Source organism: Ambystoma mexicanum, chromosome 7q, assembly GCF_040938575.1.
Source record: "Ambystoma mexicanum isolate Mex_15411 chromosome 7q, UKY_AmexF1_1, whole genome shotgun sequence".
In the NCBI taxonomy this organism is placed as follows: domain Eukaryota; kingdom Metazoa; phylum Chordata; class Amphibia; order Caudata; family Ambystomatidae; genus Ambystoma; species Ambystoma mexicanum.
Genome location: NC_090941.1, coordinates 774,961,767 through 774,984,468, shown reverse-complemented (window position 1 = coordinate 774,984,468; position 22,702 = coordinate 774,961,767).

Genomic DNA, 22,702 nt, shown 5'->3' with positions numbered 1-22,702 from the left:
GGCTTCCGTTTTGCTTACATGCTGCTAACAAGCTGAAAGTTCGAGGTTGGGTGAGAATGCCAACCAATCAGAGGGTCTATGGGGGAATGTGCTATGCAATGTTGCATAGACCAATCCGCTGCCATTTTCACTGCTATAACAAGTATTATACGTATTTAGAGGTAGTTTGAGGCATGCCTTACAGATGAGGGGCAGCCATGAAGTACTAACCCCTATGTATACTAGAGGGACATATGTTCCCTTAACCAACCCTTCCCTTCAATAGGTTTTGCAGTTTGCCACGTAGGATGACTCATATATCATGCCTATTGGGGTGCATAACCTCTGTATAATCATGTCTGTGTGTGAGTGGCATTGCTTCTAGCCACACACCTAAGCATGACCATTATGTCCTGGGTACACCCCACACCCGGCAATTGAGACATGACATTCAGCCTATCCGGCTACAAAATTTAGTCAGGCACCGATGTGACGCCCCTGGGACAAATCCACCCCCCACCCCGCCACAGCAATTGTCCAGTTAAATAACTACTCCTCTCAATATGTGAGTACAACTCAGTCCCAAACTTTATTTCTCTCCTTTAGTTGCAATCCAACATCCTTACACAAGGACCTGAACTCACCCACATAATCTGGTATGATCTCTTATCAACTACCGATTATCAATAGACATTTCTAGTGATCCTTGCTAACCAACCTTTTCACCTTTTCCCTCCTCCTCCATCCTTCTTTGGATTGTCCTCTTTGGTGCCTAAATATGTTTTATTTAAACAACAAACATAAATCGTTTATACACTATTCTTACTTGTGTATATACCGACATGCCATGCTGCACATATCACAAAACCACTCACCACTTCACTTAATAAACTTGAACTATGTACTGTGATATCACTTTCATCTCACGTCAAGTAATATGTTTTGGCGCGATATGTCACAGAAAACCACATTGTCACCTATTGACACTTGCACTTCACCACAAACCACTTAGCCTTGATAAAGACCTATGGTCGAAACACGTGTTGGCTATCCTCATGTGGCCTTCCTCATGTGACCAGAACCACGCTTACCAGCTAACTACTGGCACTTACGCTCTTTTAAATCAAGACTAAACATGTAATTGAGGGCCTGACCCATTTTATATCGCAAGCAATCAGGCGTACTCATTGCAATGTGCCTCCATATGGAGCTACGGAGATTCTGTGACTAAAAGGAAAGAAAGGGCTGCGAGGCAGCTCAGTTATCAATTTCACCAGGGCAGCATTTCAGGCATGGTTTGTGGGGACAAGGTCAAGTAGAGAAATGCACAGACTCCAACCCTTATGGTATAATGAGGAAATATAATTAGGAGGGAAATCTGCATACTGGTCAGAGTGTCATGCAGTGGGTTTGATGTATACCAACCAAATATTGGCGGAAGAGGGCATAGTCTTGTTTAAATACTTGAGGGACAGGCACAGGCTGTGGAATGGGAAGTTCTTGTTGTACAGACAATTGGTAGCCAGCGGTTGGCAAGTCAGTATGATGAGTGTTTTAGATGTGAACAGTGTGGTTGATGCGATACCCTCCTCTGTAGCCACTGTGTACAGCACTGTGTCCTCTTGAGATGGATTGCATGCTAATGTGGGCAATGAGGAGGTTTGGGTAAGGATGTGTGGTGAGGAGTTCCAAGTGGATATCTGGTGGGTATATGGACAAACATCAGACACATATCTTAGTCTGCATCACTCACTCAAACCCTTTCTATGATTAAGAACATAGCCCTTCTCACTCCATCAAAAATTGGAGGCGCGCATAAGGGGATGCAGAACAAGTTTTGTTCTTTTGTACAGAGGCTGAGGGCACAATGAGGCACCTACTTCTTGACTGTAGACATGCATCTAAATTCTGGAAGGCGGTATGGCTGTAAATACTGCTGATGTAGCATAGGTTTACCACTGTCATTAGCATCTACACTAAGTGTCATCTACACTAAATGTCATCACTGATATTTGTGATGTCATCTTTGATGTTCTGGGTGTTAGTGTTAGCAATGCACGTAGATGGTGCGAGTTATGGTTGCTTAGCTTACTATAATGGGGGAATGTGCAGTGGTGTTTCGTTGCACTGTGAAGTATAACATTCCTTTAGTGATTTTATTTTAATGAATGTACATATATATGAATGGCAGGGAAGGAAAAGAAAGGGGCTAAACAAGTGATGTCGTCACTGATGTCATGATTGACATTGGAGATGACATTTATCATGGTCTGGGTGTTAGTGTTACCAGTGCATAGGGGTGGTGGCAGGGTTGGGGCTCTTAGTTTACCATAACTGTCGAATATCGGGGCTTTTTTGGTTTTAATGTGAAGCATGAAGGGGAGGTGTAAAGTTTTTTTTTTTTAGTGAAGTATACATGTTTTTGTTAGGGCAACTTAACCATAACGTCCCCTCAACAAAGTTTTTCCTGTAGTGAATTTCACTGGTTTTTGGGAGGGCAACTTAACCATAATGTCCCCTAAGCAAAGTTTTTTTTGTAGTGAATTTAACTGGTTTTTGGGAGGGCAACTTAACCATAACGTCCCCGTAACAAAGTTTTTTTTGTAGGGAATTGCATAGGCTTTTGGAAGGTGGAACATAAGCATGAAATTGTGGCAATTAAGTCGTTCAGCAGAATATACACTGTAATCATATGGTTTTGAAAAATATGTAGTATAATGCACGTACTTGACATAGATTTAACATAGAACATACAGAACCCCCTCCTTAATGATATTGGAGAGGGACGGACTGAGCGCCTGTTTGCAGACGGGGTTGGATAGCATCAACATTAACCAAAGAGGGGGGGGGATAGCTGAAAATGTACTATTGTCTTACAGAAAAAATGTGCAACGCAGAAGAAGGACATAAATATATTATAAGTAGTAATAAGTAAATATGGAAAGCTGAAGTTAGGAAAAGAAAACCACACATTTAATAACCATGTAAAATAAAGTGGATGGTACAATAAAAAAGAAATGATGCCTCCAACGTAATCACTTCACAGAAACTCGTCAGCCTGGAACGACAGTGGACGGACGTAGTAGGACGAAGGGACATAACAGCAAAAGAGTGAGTACAGGTCATGTTTATATATGGGTGATTTTTTTTCTGGTATGTAGTGCATAAATAGTCATTTCTTTCTGTTGTTTTGATTCAGAAATGGCAAGTACTTTGGAGTGGCTGGAGGAGCATTTCCCACATGACGAAATGGCTGAAGACAGCGACAATAATGGTACAGAGTGCTCTGCATATGCAAAATAGTGACCAGTATTTTAGAGGCATTCAACCTACAGACCAGTTAAGAAAAGAAGAAAGGGCAACAAATGAGACAGAAGAAGACCGGATAAAAAGGATAGAGCAGAAAATGGACACATTGAACAACAATTTTCAAAGTTTACGGGAGTTTGTAGAGGACTGTGTGGGAAGAAATGTACGTTATCATTGCCCCACCTGCACCTGCCCTGCTTCTCCATTCCCTAGTGAACCTTCCCCAAACCTTGAACAGGAAAATAGACGTTTTGACGAAATATCCATCCCTTCTTCCCCTCACAAATGTTCTCCTCATAACCAGTCCGTGTTGAATCCTAATTCCCCCATATTTGTTTCCGTGTCCGCTTCCCCGCAATTTCTTTAGATTGATGTGTGTGTGTGTGTTTGAAATGTTTTTTTCCAGTAGTTCTAGAGAAAGAGTGTGTGTGAAGATTTTTTTTAAAAAAGACGTAAAATGTTCGCGAACAGCGTGCCTGTTCGACCTATCCACAAGCAATGGAATGTGGGTGCTGTCTAATGCAAAGTAACACGGATGTGATGTGTCACTGCACCATCTTTTCAAAATGTGCGTACATAAACAGAAAGGGGTGTCCAAAGGATATACTACGTCGGCGTACCGCTTGGAAACGAGATAATACATGGTCGTAGAACACACAAGATGTCTGGAATGGGTGTAAATGAGTAAAAAGGGAGTGTGTGAAGGACAGTATAGCGGTCCGTATTGGGTGCAGTTAAAATGGTGCCGTCCGTAGAACAGACACGGTGGCCGGCAAGTTTGTAGGCAAAAAAAATGGAGTTGTCCTAAGTACATTGGAACTGTCCATACAGTGAACATAGCATGCGTGCACATGCTCAGTACAAATGTAAGGATTGCGAACATTGCACCAGTTCTTAACTGTCCGTCTCACTTGTGTCGCACTTTGAAGTAGTTTCAGAATCCGAAAACTGTCCGTAGGACACTTGTGCGCATGTGCATGTTTGATTCTTTGCATTTGCTGTCCAGGTGACTTTCATTACGTGGGCGGATGTGTTGAGGACGTCATCTTGTGACCGCACCTACGCTGAGCGTGGGGACTAGTTTCCGCAGTTTGTGTGCTGCCACAACAATAAAAATGAAATTGTAGACGCAAGGAAAATTATTGTGGAGTGTAAAAATGTAATTTTACACATCCCAAACAATAGTCCACCTCAGGAGTTGCTGTGTAAAATGTGTCTACCGCTTTGCAGGGATGAAGACGGTGTTAGGCGGAAACCTGTGCAGTTCCCTCTGGGACCACTGCAAAAGATTTAGGACTACAGGTGTTTGGCAGTAAACCCACTTGGTAGCAGTCTGTACCACACCGATTCACTTGGTAGCTGTGGCTGAGCAGTCAGACTTCCCTCAAGAAGAGATAGGCAGTATGTGGAGTATACAATATAGGGCAATCTACACAGTAGAACAAGCAAACACGGAACAAGGCTTCGGTGTAAAGATATAAAGGTATTTATTTATAACAACACATCTATGGAAAACACTCTGGCACTAATACGGCAAACAACTTCAATCACAATTACTATACGAAGAAAAAGATCAATCCCCCTAACAATAGTTTGACAAGTCTAGGTTCACCGGCATCACTTATTTGCAGACAGAGGTGTATGCTTTAACCTAGATGGTACTCTAGTATTCGTTAGGACGGGAGAGAAAAATAAGGCAGGTTATGAAGTCAACTCGGTACCAATACTTTTCGGACAAATGCAAGGCAAGTAAGGCAGGGTCTACTGCAGATCACAAAGTTCAGAGGCCAGGCCCACTCGGAGAGAGGCAAGGCGATATGTCCCAAAAAGTGTCTCAGTGGAAATGTGCTTCGAGTCTTTATCGCAAAATTGTTATGGAAAGATTGGACCAGTTCAGAACAACACGTTAAAGAAAGCTTGGAGGCGACCCAATGGAAAGGCGAGGATTAAGACACCTCACTCGATCCGGCAGAAAGGGAAGCCAGGCGGACACGGTACCTTGTTTGTGAAGAGACAGCTCCGGCGGGGGCAGTTGTTCCTGGTGGTGGATGCCCGTCGGGTCTTTGCCAAGAGTAGAGATGATCTCGTCATCGAAGAAAAGTGAAGTCCGGTGCACCACCAGGGAAGAGACCAGCCGCGGAGGCACCACCTTTTGGTCGCGGTACAGGGGTAGTGGCTATCCGGTTGCCGAGGTGCTCTACACGGGCAATTCGACCACTGCGTCCTGGAGCGAAGAAAAAGCAAAGGGGACTGGTTGTTCCCACCAGTCAGGGGAAGAGACTCTCCGGCAGGGAGATCTCCTATGTCGTCGGGAAGTGGTGAGTCGGTTCCGCAGGGCTCCACCGGAGGTGTCGTCATTGCAGGTCAGCTCAGCTTTACCCTCGTCGGATTCTTAGGTCCTGTGGCGACTTCTGAAGATCCAGTCCCAAAAGCCCTGCTTTTATGCAGAAAACCCCCATTCATTCAGCCTAGCTGTCAATCAAAACACGCTAAGTGGTGAGCGGGGTGGCTCTCCACTTGGGCCAATCACACCAGAGTGTGACTGGAGTTGGCAAGGCAACTCAGTCCAGGGAGCCTAAACCCCCTCCCACACCCCTGTGGTAACCCAGACAGAATGGCACCACTTTGGAGGGTCTCTGTACAGAAGCCTGCCAAAAGTGGAACAAAGGGCTCAACCTTTGGTTTAGGAGTCGCAGAAACGAACACAGACGCCATTTTAAAAACCGAGTTCTGGAAGAAAATACCATCCGATAGACTTATTTAAGATAAGTAAACCGGTGGTATGTTAGAGATTAACGAGGAAAAGTATCAATCTCCAACAATGGGAAGAATCCCGTAGGGTTATATTCGGGGTCGAACATAACAAGTAGTTTCCGCTTGTGGGATGTTTTTACCCATGCATCCAAGCCCTACCATAAAACTGTGCAGTACTGGCATGGAAAACATCATGATGGCCAGAACTCCCCAGAGAGTGCACAGGGAAAACATGAAGAATAGGCTGCCACCCATTTTTGCCTATGCAGGAGGGCACTGCCTAAAACCACCATTGGGCTACACACACAGTAGCCTGAAACCATTTGGAATGGCAATACTGATTGCCAAAAAAGCAACTCAGAACTGTGGGGAATTCATTTTCTTAATCCCAAAAATGGTTGCATTACCAGTACTCACCACTATCAGAAAGCCAGCGTTTTAAAACCACCAGACTTTTGTGTAAAACTGAACAAATGAAACAAAACCAGACCAAGGAAAGACTTGCTAAGAGGTGGATACAATGTAAAACTATATTCTGAAATGACTTGAAGGAAGTAATTATTTAATGTATATGTAAAAATTGTAAGTGATTTAAACTGGGAACAAAAAGTGACATTTAGCTGAAACCTGGCTTAATGAAACTGGATTCTGCCTGACAACTACCCCCGACAGGAGTTGAAACCTGCTCAGCCACTCTTCCCCTTGCCAAAAGGAGTTGTCACCTCTCTGATTAGATTTGCGGTGGAGCAGCTGGGGACTACAGGGAGTTGAACAAAGGGCTGTCCTGGACTCAGGCAAATGTTATATTGGGGGCGTCGTAAATAGCTTCCTCTTGGGAGAAACTGGGGGGCAGCTGTGCCTCTGTGAACAAGCTGGCTTGGGGGAAGTGGATAAACCAGTTATTCCACCCTGTGATGTGGGAAGCCACACCTCTTTTTGAACAGGGCATAATTTTAAAAAGATAGATAACTCATAGCGCGGACTTGTCAGAATTATATAAGTAATATCATTATTTTTGTGGTTTTTCTGTGAACATTTTGAGAGGCGTTAGGACCCTGTGGTGTATTCTGGGGGGTTGATAGCGGAAAATAGGGTCTCACTCCAAATGTATGCATGTTAAAAATCTGACACTTTATCATCTGTAACCCATATCCCTGGTGCACATTTGTGTAAAATCTGGAAAGGTTTAGGGGTCGTTATCTGGATGAAAAGGGGAGAATTCTGTCATCAGTGGACACGACATCGTACAAAGACAGGGATCGGATGGTTTGGTGCTACAGAAAATATGTTAACTGGACCTAGAATATTAGAAAAATGGTACATAGATAAATATGTATTTGGGTCAGAAATAGATTTGTGTGCAATCTGACAAGGGGAGGTTCCTCTGACCATAAAACCGACAGCTTCACTCTGACTCACATTTCCTTCCCCCAATCAAGGGAGAGAGGAGGAATTGGCCAATGATAAGTGAGAGGGGCAGGTTTAGTTATGACCAACGCACACACCCACTTTCCAAAACACATAAAAAGAGACTGCTGGGACAGGTAGAGACATTCAATTCCATTTGCTGCGGAGCGTGCTGACCGACGACTTCATATCCAGAGACCCAGACTTCAAATCCATCAATCTCCAGAACCTGTAGCAGAAATTAACTCCAGAATTTGTAGCAGAGAGGCCTGAATCCACCAGCTGAATCCTCTTCAGCAGGCCTCAAAACTAACCAAACTATTCAACAGCCGGGCGAGCTGTTTGAAGTTTTGCCGAGAATTTTTGCAAGAACCTGTAGCAGTACCCAGAAAGCAGTGTTACATCCAGAATCCAGAGAGGCTAGACCAGCAGAGCAGACCTGACCCAGATCGCTGTGAGCAGAACCGGTGCCTGATTGACCCGCCGAGCAGACAGAACCGCAGCCGGACGTGTTGACCAGATCCGTGACGAGGCCTAGTTCATTTTATATTGTGAGTATCTAGCAGAACTGTGCGGAACCAATCTCTTAGTTAAAATAATCTAATCTAAACTATTTTAACCTAAGTAGAACTGCCTCCTAGAAATCGTGTCATCTGTCATTTTTAAAGCTGCACAACTGTCACCTGTCAATTCTGAAGCTGCAAGCTGTCACCTGTCATTTTGAGTTTTACTTTAAATCCGAAAATCTACCTTTATTAAATCGTCCGTATCTCTGGAACCGTTTGGGCTAGGAACGAGATTTAACTTTCCTCTTTTCCGCAATCACGATTTACGCACTCGCGAAATTTACCGCGATTTGCGATTTTTGCTCAATTTCTCCACTTGTCAAAATAGCAGTTCCATTCTTTCTTTTGTTAAAATCTGTTGCAACTTGGTAATAACTCATAGAGCATTGCTAAAGTGAGCCTGAACTAATACCAACACACATCTCCCACTCACCCTGAATCTCTAGAGGGAATTAAAATCAGTTGGCACATTTTCCCATACATTGCCATCACATTTAAAAAGCATTTTGGGCCTGTGTTTCAAACTCCTACCTGTTTCCTCTAAGCTTGCTGGGGGGGAACTGAATTTCGTATTGTATTTGATTGCATTCCTGAGAGCTGTGTGCTCCTCTTTCCATCTCCTTCCATTTCTTACATTGCATAGGGGAGGGGGATGAATTGCCAGAGAAAAAGTGATTATCTTATCTTTTGCTAAAATCATATCAAGTATTTCTGTACTGCATTTTATTCCTCATTGCTTTTCCCTTGAAATCATAAAAGTATTTTTGCTACTTTATCCATCCTATACTAACTCCTCATTGATTGTAAAGAAGTGTGCTAGTGCCAGATTACCCATTGTTGATCAACATCATATGTCTAAGTGTACTATCAGATATTAATTTATTATAAAGTGTGATATATATATATATATATATTGTTTAAATTCTCAAATAACCCTTTTAATTTGCAAAACAAACCTACTTCTTGGCTCAGTGGGGTCAGGGGGATTCTATGAGGGGGTTGTTATACAAGGGTGGTCATCCAGAGTACTGAACTAGACATAAAAATACATTAATAAGGGTTTTCCTCAGCATCCCAGGCTAGGCATTGACTTGGCTGTAGTGTTGATTGAATATCGCTTACAAAAGTGGGGGCTCGGAGCAGGGATATTCTGGGTTAGATTTAGTACTTGTGCAGATGAATACAGTGTGCCAACTGACCAGATACACATATCCGGTTAGATCACCACGCTGTTTTGCACTGTGAAAGCATCCTTCAAAGGAACGCTCTAAGGAAACGGTCTGTTTTGCAAAATAAAATACAAACTTCTGTAAGTCAGGAAGGAACTCAAATTCCAGAATGACGACCTTGGTAGATATGAAAATAGCCAGAGAGCACTTCTTACATAAGCTATTCGTGAGACGTGAGTGGACTCATCAGGACCAAACGGTCTGGTTGCAGGCAATCGCGCAACAGGTCACTGAAACAGGGTCAGATATAGGGGGAGATCAGGGTCCCCTACATGTGGCCCTGAGTGAACTATATATGGCCCCTAAAGCCAAAGATGAACATCATAACATTTCCAGGATAGCGGCATATTTGCATCTATATATGGGAGCCATACAGGACAAATGTGCTGAAGGCCAAGATCTGGAAAATAGGCAACAGATGGCGTTAGAGAAGGCCCAATCTGATCTGGACTGTTCTGAGTAGAGGCTGCTCAGGAGCCAGGAGTCAGAAAAGGACAGCAGACAGTACATCACTAAAATAAAGGAGGACATGGATGTGCTGCAACAGGAAAAGGCGGACCAGGATACCAGATTTCTGGCCTTGCAGAAGGAGTACCAAGAAGGTTTGGACTCCCTACTGCAGAGCCAGAAAAAGCTGGAGCAACAGTTAGACTTCAATAGGGCATGTGCTGAGCAGGTAGTCACCCTGCAAAGCCACCTAGATAGGAAGAAGGCAGAGAGCAATAAACTGATTTTGAAAGACCTGGATACCCAGGCAGAGTTTGACCAGGAGCGCCAGAAAGCTGGTGCCTTCCAAAGGCAAAAGGACGACCTGGCGGCACAGATGCAGGCTCTTAGTCAGGAAAGGGATACCTTAGGCCAGGAAGTCTGCCACTTAAAAAGGAAAATGGAAGAAAATCACCTGGCCAGGGACTGGGTGACCTCCAAAAAGAACACCAGAGCTTGTTAGAGCACACCAGGAGGGTGGAGGAGGCTCTGGCAAGAAAGGAGCAGGCCAGTAGGGATGGGACTCGGGAGGTAACCCTCCTGCAGCAGAGACTGGCCCAGTACTCCAGGACCAATCAGGAGGCACAGAGAGAGAATGAGGCTCTCTACCAGCACAATGATAGGCTCCAGCAACAGGTAGCCATGCAGGAGAGACTGATAGAGTCTAGTAAGGCCTTAACTGAGGAACTGAAAGCGCAGGCTCCTGCATTGCAACAGGAAGCAGGGGCAGATAGAGATCAGGTTCGCTGGGAAAGAGAAACTCCTGAGCATAACCTCAGGAGCCCTAGTACCAGAGGCCTTCATCTCTCCCAGTCTCTGGACTCTGCCACCCCCATGTCCCCTCGTGCACATGAGCCCAGGGCCACGGGGATGGCAGATTACTATCCAGCTAGAAGTATGGGGCTCATAGGCCAGTACCTCCCAGGAATAGATGGGCGGGCATCCGGATATGGGCACCCAAGCACAGTGCAATTTAGTGAGGAACCCCAGGAGAGTAGGCCCATTAAGGGCATCCTGAAAACCTCTGCCCAGTTAGGTCAGTGGGGGGTACCCATCAAATCCTGGCAGCAAGGAGGGATCTGAAGACTCCTCTGAGCATTACAGGACACAGGAGACCAGGTCCCCACATTCTGCCAGCCATTCCCAGGCTCGCAGAATCCGGGAAAACCTGGAAGATCAGACGGGCACCTCTGGGAGCAGTGTTTCTGAGTCAGAGGATGACTGGACCAGGGTTACCTGAACCAAAAAGGCCAATAAGGCAAAAAGGCCTTGCTTAAGGACCCATTGAAACAAATAAAGGCAATCAGGAGTGTCATCACTCCTTATCATAAGAACGCCAAGTATTCCGTTTGGGAACACTTGGAGCTCTATGAGCAAATGATGGAGACTTTCCATTTGAAGGACAGCAGTAGCTGCATCCAGTACGTCAAATGGACATTCTCCCCAGAATACTCCAGTTTCTTTGCCGGGCTGGAGGACCAAAATCATTTAAGATGGTCCACCTACAAGGCGGCCATCTTGAAACATTTTTCTGTTCACAGAAATCCTCAAGAGGCTCGCAAGGCAGCCTACAATTTGCAATGTGGGGAGGATCAGGCCCCACAAGAGTTTTTGCAAGAATTAAAGCGAGCTTTTGCGCAGACCACCAGAAGGGTGCGCACGGATAGCAGAGAATTTATCAATACGTTTTTCCATGCCTTACCCAAATACATAATGACCCAGCTCGTGAGAGATTTTCATGAGAAAAGATCTTTAGACTGGGTCATTGAACAGGCTACCCGGATCTATGAGGTGCAGAAGCCCATCGAAAATAAAAATAAAGCGCCGAAAAACCCCAATACCAACAGCACCCCTGCTGCTGCCAAGGAGGCAGAGGTAAAGGTTGCCCCCGTTTTAGATTTGGAGATGGGGGGGCCTAAAAACCTGCCTGCACCAAATAATTCACACCCCAGAAGGCCCTCGGGCCAGTCACAGACAGGGAGTCGAGGAGGTAGTCCCACAAATGGGGTCCCCCGCTCCCCTGACTTTGTAAGTCCCCGCTACAAGGGAAACTGACCAATCCTGGGTTATGTGTGGACTCCTCCAGCCCAAGGGGGGGGATCCAGCCAAGCACCTAACCCAGGGAACTTCCCTCCCAACTTCCCGCAGGAGGGCAGAAATTCTCCAAATCCTGGGCAGAACTTTTTCCCCAGGTATCCACCCAATTTCCAGCCCCAAAATCATCCATCCTTCTTTCCCCAATTCCCTGAGCACAGACAACCTAATCCGGGAGAGGGGAGGCCAAGGGTGGAGGGGTACCAAAATCTTCCCAACCAGGGGTACTACCAGAGAAGGGATAGCTACCCTTCCCGGGATCAGCCCAGGGGAGAAAATAGAGCCCCGTATCAGCCTGAGCAGGTTTCACAACTTGAGCGCCAGGTCCAAAATATTGCACGAGATCTGGGTCACATACTGAGGGCTCAACAGAACCCTCAGATGAGTATGCCACCGCAGAATGCCCCAAACTCTGGACCTGGTGCTCCAGAACAATGACGGGGGCAGCACCCCGATAACCCACCGGTTCCCAGGGAGGAGGCACAAGGGGAAGGGGGGTGTAAAGCCTTGGAGGAAGCTTCCTTCCCAACTTGTAAACAGCCCCTGGAAAACCAGGAACCGGAAACAAAATCTCCTGCCCCTGAAAGCCTGCCTCCCAAGGAGCAGAGGGAGGGTAGGAGAAACAAAGGACCCAAACAGACCCACTTTGTGGAAGAGGTACAAGTCTTCCAATTTGAGGGAGAGGGATCCTCAGAAGATCCTGGGAAAAGGATCTTCTCCTTCAGAGATGGGGGATCTCCTCCCAAGGAAAAATGGGTCCCAAGGGATTCCAATCCAGACTGGGGAGATATGGAGACTGAGCTACCGCCGCCCATCATCTCATCCCAGAACCGACAATACCAAAATCCCAAGGGTCAAACCCATCCTGATGACTGCCTCCAAAAAGGGCAGGGCGGCCCAGAACGGGAACCAGGGGAACCCACAATGGCTCTGATCTCCAGTTGCCAACTTTTTCTTTCAGATTCCCAAGGCTCTCCACAGAATTCTGCCCAAATCTCTTCGCTAGCAATGTCCAAAACCAGAAAGTTAGCCACCAGTTGTCCACAAATGTACATTATCTGTGCCCCCTTGAGGAGAAGGAGGGAAGATACTATGCCCCGGTACAAGTACAGCGGCAGGGTACAATTTTGGCACTGGTGGACACTGGATCCCAAGCTACCCTTCTGTCCAAAAGGGCCTTTGATGAACTAAATGCAGGAAGGGGGGATAATTACCGTATTCCTCTCACCTCTCTTCCTGGACAACTGCAGAACTTTGACGGGAAGGAAATTCCTGTCGAGGGGACTGCAGATTTGGACCTCAAAATTGGGCGACACAAGGTGAAACACCCGGTCATAGTAGTGACTCCAGAGGGCACCCCTTGTTTACTAGGGAATGACCTCCTGAGAAGGTTGTCACCCCTAATAGATTGTGTAAACAAGGTCCTCTGGACCCAGACTAGTCGACCAATAAAATTAAAACAGAGTGTCAACCATGTTAGTTTAAATGGCACCTGCCACATGGTTGAACAAAAATCTGACCAAGTAGAATTTCACTTCCAGAACAACCAAATTCCAGACGTGACAGTAATAGCAGTAGGACAACAGACTGGTGATGGGGGGTCCTCTCTATTTCTGAAAATCAATCTTCCTTCCAGTTTAAGGTGGTATTCCACACTGGAAGGAAATACCCTGAAATTCTTTACTAATCCACAATCAGAAACTCCCACTCCTATCGTCCAGAAAGATGTGAAATCAGCTCAGAGCCTGGCTGATATTCAGCAAATTGGAGAGCAGTTGTTCATCCCTGTTCAGTTAAATGATGGGAAGGACTCTGTTCTCACTCGAGTGTGTGTGAACAATGGTAAGAGCTTCATCAGCGAAGCCATGTTCCGCCAACTCCCAAAAGATCCAGCCATTCCCACATTCAAACTGATAGACAAATGGGAAATGGACCTGGAAGCACCTAATTCCAAACATCTCCTGCCAAGCAGGTGTATGCTCAAAATCTCCATTGGCAACAAGAGCATAGTCCATAATTGTTGGGTCGTGCGAGACGCCACTGCCGCCTTTTACTTAGGCAGTGACATTCTCAATCGCTTTGCCATTAGTTTGGACCTAATAAACTTCAAAGCTTGGTCCCGATTAGCGGATAATCCCATGGGCTTTGATGATTCAGAAAAAGCATTTAGGTCAGCTCAATTGCTACCTTATGCAGTTGAAATTCAGATTAAAGAGGAAGTCACCATCCCAGAAAGGACCCGACAATTCTCCCTGGGAGTGAAAGTTAAAAGTGGACACAAATTGAAAAACCCTGATGCTTATATACATCTAAATGCTTCTCTCCAACAGCAAGGGTTAGGGGTAAACCCAACACCATTAGTCAACATAGAACATGACACCATTCCAATAGAGGTGGATAACAGCGACTTAAAGAGTATTACTCTAGCCGCAGGCACCATTATTGGAATGGCGATTGATGACCGACATTTCTCCATTGATTTAGGAAATTAACTGTTAGGACCAATCCCCAAGGACTGTTTTGACAGTGACAGTGAGGACAATACAACACCAGACAGGATTTTCACCCGGCATGGGGGGAACTTCCTGGTGTACACTTCTTGCCCTTATGGTAAGGAAGATGTGACTTGTGACTTCAGGAGGGATGAGGTGATTTTCCAGGTCCATGAGGGCTGCCTTTCCCACCTGAAGCCTCCAGTCCAAAATAGGCACTCTGACCAGGGACTTCTCCACCCAGCTGGAGGAGGCCACTGAGATAGCCAAACCAGAAGTATTTCAAGGCTTCTGGCAGATGGTGGAAGAGAGAGTCAACCTAGCGGATGCCCGTGTGACTCTGGAACAGAAGCAAAAGTTGAAACAAGTTTTCTTGGATTTTCAAGATCTCTTTGCGGTAGACTCATATGACTGTGGTCGCACCGACATCCACACCACAACAATTCCCACGGACCCTGGAATGACTCCAGTGTTTGTGAAGCAATATTGCTTTCCTCTCGCATCCATGGAGTCCTTTACTGAAATAATTAAGAACCTTAAGTCCCGGGGAATAATCCGTCCAGTCCACAGCACTTTCAATAATCCAGTGCTGGGAATATTAAAGCCAAACGGCCAGTGGAGACTCTGCGCCGACCTTAGGGAGCTCAACAAACGGGTCCATACTTCCTGATGGCCTCTGCCCTACATTGACCAAGGGCTGGCCCAGATTCAGGGGTCACAGGTATTCACAGCAATAGACCTGACCAATGGATACTGGACCGTGCCTGTCAGTAGGGAGGACCAATACAAACTGGCTTTTACCTTTGGGGGCCAGCAGTACACATGGACCTGCACACCCTTCCGATACCTCAACTTCGGCAATTAATTCAACATTTTCCTACATAAGGCCATGCCCGACCTGGGTGCAAGGGGTAACCTGACTTATGTAGATGATGTCCTCATCAAAGGTTCATCTGTGGAGGAACACATAGCGGAGATCCGTTATGTTCTGACACAGTTGAGGGCCGCCGGAGCAAAACTTTCCTTTCAGAAAGCACAGTGGTGTAGAACCTGTGTTAATTTCTTGGGGCATGAGATTACTCCTCAGGGTCTCTGTCCCCAGGAAAAGAAAGTGGAAGCACTCCAGAAACTGAAGGATCCCACAACTCTGCAGGAACTACAGAGCCTCCTTGGACTGACTAAGTACAGCAGAAAGTTCATTGAGGGCTACGCAGAGATCACTAGACCCCTGATTCATCTCTTGAAGGGGGGGGTCAAGTGGGAATGGGGTCCAGAACAATCCGAGGCAGTAAGACAACTCAAAAGAAGCCTCTCACAAGCGCCTTGCCTAGCTTACCCTGTCAGAAACAAGGAGTTCTTCCTGGAGACGGGGTTCTCTAATACGTGCTTGACGGCAGTATTATACCAAAAGCATGACAAGGTCAATAAAGTAATCTCCTATGCGAGCAAATCTTTATCCTCTGTGGAGGAAAAATTCAACCATTGTGAGAAGGCACTCCTGGCAACGGTGTGGGCATTGAAGAATTACCGCCTGTTTATCCAGGGGGAACACATCATAGTGGAGACTCCACACCAGCCTCTGCAATATCTCCAAAGTGACAGAATCCGGGACGGAAATGTGAGTAATTTCCGAATTACTTCCTGGATTCTGTCAATGCAAGGCTTTCCTGTGGAGGTCAGATATGGCCAAAACAAGAAGAGTCCCCTCGCGCAAGGTCTGGCTGACTTGCATGATTGTGCCAGAGAAAACTGTCTCGAGGACGAAAGTCTAAAAATCAAGGACAACATGGAGGCATACCTTAATTCCCCACACAAAGTCTTTGAAGAAGACAAGTGTGAGGGAATGCCCACTGTCTATGTGGATGGATGCTTGTACCATGTTGACAACCACGGGGAGAAAGAACTGGTGGCTGGCGTAGGGAATGCATGGGTGAAGGAGTTCCCAGAACCCTCCGCTGGATACAAAATTGGTCCCCGAAGTAGTCAGGTGGCAGAATTGATGGTTGTGCATCAGGCCATCCTCACTGCTGTCCAGCATCAACTCCACGAACTGGTCATAATCACAGATTCGGATTATGTACGGAAAGGGTTCGTGGAGCACCTGGTCAACTGGAAAACCAGAGGCATGTTATGCGCTAATAACAAACCCCTGAAACATGGGAAGCTAATCCAAAATGTTGATGATCTGGTCACATTGAATGGGATGACCATCTACTTGAAAAAGATCAAGGGTCATTCCAAAGTAGAGGGACCAGACAAAACTGGAAATGACTTAGCTGATCAGCTGACCAAAACCGGGGCCATCCAAGGGGATCTAATAGAAATAGAGTCCCTGTTGGGGGAAATCCAGGTCACTGCTATCACTAGATCCCAGACAAATGCTCACAATGGTCTTTCAACTGCACAATGGAGTAGGGAGACCCCTGATGCTGATTTAATTACAGCTCAGAAGGGGGATCCAATTATTCGTAAGTTTTACCAACACCTTGAGGACCCTGAGAACTTTCCCCTGACGGATAACGATAACATTGGGAAAGAGGACCTAAGAGTGTTGATGAAATGTCCAAAAATGTTCCGAATCCAAGACCGTTTGCTGGTAAGGAAATCCAAAGCTGGCCACGATCAGTGGGTTGTTCCTACCTCATTCCGAAGCCTGATGTTAAGTCACGCCCATGATGCGGCCACCGCCGGTAATAGGGGGTTTCACACAACACTGGAAATCTTAAGAGAGGTTGCATACTGGCCACACATGGGGCAGGACCTCAACCAATACTTGAAGGGGTGTCTTGTGTGTGCACAATTTCAGCCATCATCCCTCACACACCGTGCGCCTCTCCAAAAGAGGCGGATGACACTGCCATGGTCAGATTTGCAAATCGACTTTGTAGGCCCTGTGATTCGCTCGTCTAGAGGAAACAAGAACATGTTGACCGTTACATGCTTGTTTACCAGTGGGTGGAATGTCTCCCAGCCCCCAACTGCAAGGCAGAAACAGCAGCTGCCCTGATGATTAACCACATCCTTCCCATTTTGGTCTACCTCAAAGGATTGAGTCAGACAGAGGTAGCCACTTCACCAGTGAAGTAATGACAAAGATGTGGGAGATACTGGGGGTCAAGAGAAAGCTACACATTGCTTACAGGCCAGCTTCTTCTGGGGCAGTAGAGAGATATAACCGAACCATTGTGAGCATATTAAAGAAGTTTGTGGCAGATTCTGGGCCAAGTTGGGATATCCGATTACCTCTGGTCCTAATGGCCATCAGATCTACCCCTTCATGTGCAACCAAAATGTCACCATTTGAGTTGATGACTGGACGCAAGATGGTGCTTCCCCAGCATTTGCTCTACAGAACCCAAGAGCAAACGTTGATAAATGCCTCCACAACTCATGAGTATGTGGAGAATTTAAGGAAACACCTTCAGCATGCTTTTGCCTATGCTCAGCGGAATCTAGAAAGATCAGCCGAGAGCATGAAGACCCACTATGATTTAAAAACTACCCGAAAGGAATATAAGGTGGGTGATCGGGTCTATCTATACAATTTCCAAAGGAACCAGGCCAAACAGCGAAAATTCTTGCCTACATGGAAGGGACGGTTTGAAATTATAGACAAGATCTCCCCTGTTGCCTATAAGATCTGCATCCCCAAAGGCAGTCTGGCAGAAGGGGAAGACAAGTGGGTACATATAAATCAGCTAAAGTGTTGCCATCTCAGGCACACTCTGCAACAACTGGAGGAATCCACTGGAATCCCAGAGGGGGCCGCTCCAGAGTAATTCAGTTCCAACCCTAAAATATTCCACATATAGCATATAAAATTCTGTGATCCTTGTATATATATATATATATATATATATGTTCTTGTCTCCTAATTTAAAAAGAAAATGTATATGTTCATATCTTCTGATTCATAAAATGTATATGTTCGCCACACCATTAATAGTGATGAAGAAATGTCTACGAATAGGTATTGCTGCTTTGCTTTATCATCCTAGGAGAGATGAAACCATGGAGACTGACCAAGGAGGACGACCGGGTACCAGGAGCAGAGACCTCAGGGGCCCGGGGTACCGCCCAATCCTCCCATCAGGACCAGCAAGGAGAACTGATTGATCAACTGGAGGGAGGAAAAGATGCTGAACTGTGCCATCCATGGAAGTGGAAGAAGAGGAGGTGAACATCCCAGATCTTGCGAGTTCCATAAGCGAAAGGACAGAATGGCCATCGCAAGAGGGGGGGCTTGTGGGATGTTTTTACCCATGCATCCAAGCCCTACCATAAAACTGTGCAGTACTGGCATGGAAAACATCATGATGGCCAGAACTCCCCAGAGAGTGCACAGGGAAAACATGAAGAATAGGCTGCCACCCATGTTTGCCTATGTTGTGAGCACAGGAGGGCACTGCCTAAAACCACCATTGGGCTACACACACAGTAGTCTGAAACCATTGGGAGTGGCAATGCTGATTGCCAAAAAAGCAACTCAGAACTGTGGGGAATTCATTTTCTTAATCCCAAAAATGGTTGCATTACCAGTACTCACCACTATCAGAAAGCCGGCGTTTTAAAACCACCAGACTTTTGTGCAAAACTGAACAAATGAAACAAAACCAGACCAAGGAAAGACTTGCTAAGTGGTGGATACAATGTAAAACTATATTCTGAAATAACTTGAAGGAAGTAATTATTTAATGTACATGTAAAAATTGTAAGTGATTTAAACTGGGAACAAAAAGTGACATTTAGCTGAAACCTGGCTTAATGAAACTGGATTCTGCCTGACAACTACCCCCGACAGGAGTTGAAACCTGCTCAGCCACTCTTCTCCTTGCCAAAAGGAGTTGTCACCTCTCTGATTAGATTAGGGGTGGAGAAGCTGGGGACTACAGGGAGTTGAACAAAGGCCTGTCCTGGACTCAGGCAAATGTTATATTGGGGGCGTCGTAAAATAGCTTCCTCTTGGGAGAAACTGGGGGGCAGCTGTGCCTCTGTGAACAAGCTGGCTTGGGGGAAGTGGATAAACCAGTTATTCCACCCTGTGATGTGGGAAGCCACACCCCTTTTTGACCAGGGCATAATTTTAAAAAGATAGATAACTCATAGTGCGGACTTGTCAGAATTATATAAGTAATATCATTATTTTTGTGATTTTTCTGTGAACATTTTGAGAGGCGTTAGGACCCTGTGGTGTATTCTGGGGGGTTGCTAGCGGAAAATAGGGTCTCACTCCAAATGTATGCATGTTAAAAATCTGACACTTTATCATCTGTAACCCATATCCCTGGTGCACATTTGTGTAAAATCTGGAAAGGTTTAGAGGTCGTTATCTGGATGAAAAGGGGAGAATTCTGTCATCAGTGGACACGACATCATACAAAGACAGGGATCGGATGGTTTGGTGCTACAGAAAATATGTTAACTGGACCTAGAATATTAGATAAATGGTACATAGATAAATATGTATTTGGGTCAGAAATAGATTTGTGTGCAATCTGACAAGGGGAGGTTCCTCTGACCATAAAACTTACAGCATCACTCTGACTCACATTTCCTTCCCCCAATCAAGGGAGAGAGGAGGAATTAGCCAATGATAAGTGAGAGGGGCAGGTTTAGTTATGACCAACGCACACACCCACTTTCCAAAACACATAAAAAGAGACTGCTGGGACAGGTAGAGACATTCAATTCCATTTGCTGTGGAGCATGCTGACCGACGACTTCACATCCAGAGATCCAGACTTCAAATCCATCAATCTCCAGAACCTGTAGCAGAAATTAACTCCAGAATTTGTAGCAGAGAGGCCTGAATCCAACAGCTGAATCCTCTTCAGCAGGCCTCAAAACTAACCAAACTATTCAACAGCCGGGCGAGCTGTTTGAAGTTTTGCCGAGAATTTTTGCAAGAATCTGTAGCAGTACCCAGAAAGCAGTGTTACATCCAGAATCCAGAGAGGCTAGACCAGCAGAGCAGAGCTGACCCAGATCGCTGTGAGCAGAACCGGTGCCTGATTGACCCGCCGAGCAGACAGAACCGGAGCCGGACGTGTTGACCAGATCCGTGATGAGGCCTAGTTCAAATTTATATTGTGAGTACCTAGCAGAACTGTGCGGAAACCAATCTCTTAGTTAAAATAATCTAATCCAAACTATTTTAACCTAAGTAGAACTGCCTCCTAGAAATCGTGTCATCTGTCATTTTTAAAGCTGCACAACTGTCACCTGTCAATTCTGAAGCTGCAAGCTGTCACCTGTCATTTTGAGTTTTACTTTAAATCCGAAAATCTACCTTTATTAAATCGTCCGTATCTCTGGAACCGTTTGGGCTAGGAACGAGATTTAACTTTCCTCTTTTCCGCAATCACGATTTACGCACTCGCGAAATTTACCGCGATTTGCGATTTTGGCTCAATTTCTCCACTTGTCAAAATAGCAGCTCCATTCTTTCTTTTGTTAAAATCCGTTGCAACTTGGTAATAACTCATAGAGCATTGCTAAAGTGAGCCTGAACTAATACCAACACGCATCTCCCACTCACCCTGAATCTCTAGAGGGAATTAAAATCAGTTGGCACATTTTCCCATCCATTGCCATCACATTTAAAAAGCATTTTGGGCCTGTGTTTCAAACTCCTACCTGTTTCCTCTAAGCTTGCTGTGGGGGAACTGAATTTCGTATTGTATTTGATTGTATTCCTGAGAACTGTGTGCTCCTCTTTCCATCTCCTCCATTTCATACATTGCATAGGGGAGGGGGGTGAATTGCTAGAGAAAAAGTGATTATCTTATCTTTTGCTAAAATCATATCAAGTATTTCTGTACTGCATTTTATTCCTCATTGCTTTTCCCTTGAAATCATAAAAGTATTTTTGCTACTTTATCCATCCTATACTAACTCCTCATTGATTGTAAATAAGTGTGCTAGTGGCAGATTACCCATTGTTGATCAACATTATATGTCTAAGTGTACTATCAGTTATTCATTTATTTATTATAAAGTGTGATATATATATATATATATATATATTGTTTAAATTCTCAAATAACCCTTTCAATTTGCAAAACAAACCTACTTCTTGGCTCAGTGGAGTCAGGGGGATTCTAAGAGGGGGGTGTTATACAAGGGTGGTAATCCAGAGTACTGAACTAGACATAAAAATACATTAATAAGGGTTTTCCTCAGCATCCCAGGCTAGGCATTGACTTGGCTGTAGTGTTGATTGAATATCGCTTACACACTGCCACCAGCCAAAACTCGACGAGGGGGGCGGGACAGTGCCCCCTCGAATAACAGACCCAGGAGTAATCGAAGTACCCCTACTAGTACGTCCACAATAGGATGGTTTGTACTAGTTCTGTTAGTAAATTTAGGTCTAGTAAAGCCAATGGTGACTTTACATGCCCGGGGAGACAGTAGTCAGTCCCCGGGTATGGAGTCTATGATGGAAGTCCGCTAGGATGCCCCAGTGCTACGCCACGGAGGGTGCAGTGTAACACACATAGCAAAACATATGAGACCCTATGGAGTAAAAGACCCCATAGCCCATAGAACACATTGACATCCAAAGGAATTACACACATTCATGTCCAAGAGTGGGAGAAAAAGAGTCTCACTCTTGGCAGGATGGAAAAAAACAAACTCCAGAAATCCAGCAAAGCTGCTGGGGGACTCACTAGGTTAGGAAATTCAGCCTAAACAGAGAATTCTCCCTAACACTCGGTCACGAGGCACACCCCTGCACCCCTACAAAAGACCACACCCCCGAGCGCATCTTCATTGTCCTTCTAACTATAGCAAATTGAGGTGTGTTGCCTTTACTGCTGTAGTGACCAAAAGGAAACTAATCGGTATGGCTTCCATGGCTGCTGTTGGGTTATTAGCATCTGCACCACCCCCAAACCCGCCACCATCACCACCTCACCAAGGGCCTGCAGAGAGATATATGGGTGAGGATGTATAGATTGAGGAAGAAGAGGAGGAAGAGAATGAAGTGGAGGAACTCCGCACTAGGAGCACTCGGCGGGAGTCGTGGGTGTGGTGGTTGTTTTCCATTTATGGGAACGTACCAAAAGCACGTGCGAACCTGGTGAAGTGTAACCAGTGTGATGTGGTGTTGAGTCGCGGGAGATTTGGAGCGTACAGTTTTGGTACAACAACCATGAAGCGACACCTCACTTCGTTCCACACTGCGGACATTCACAAGGTGGTGCCATGTGAAGAGCGTAGTCGTTTGAGTTCCTCCACAGCATCCTCGGAATCCGATCCTCCCACCACAAGAGACACTCCTGTGGGGGAGCGCCTCCCTCCAGCTGCTTCACAAGCCATTCGCAATGCTGTGGACCCTACCCTTTCAAAACTGACAGTAGTGTGCACGTATTGTGACGCA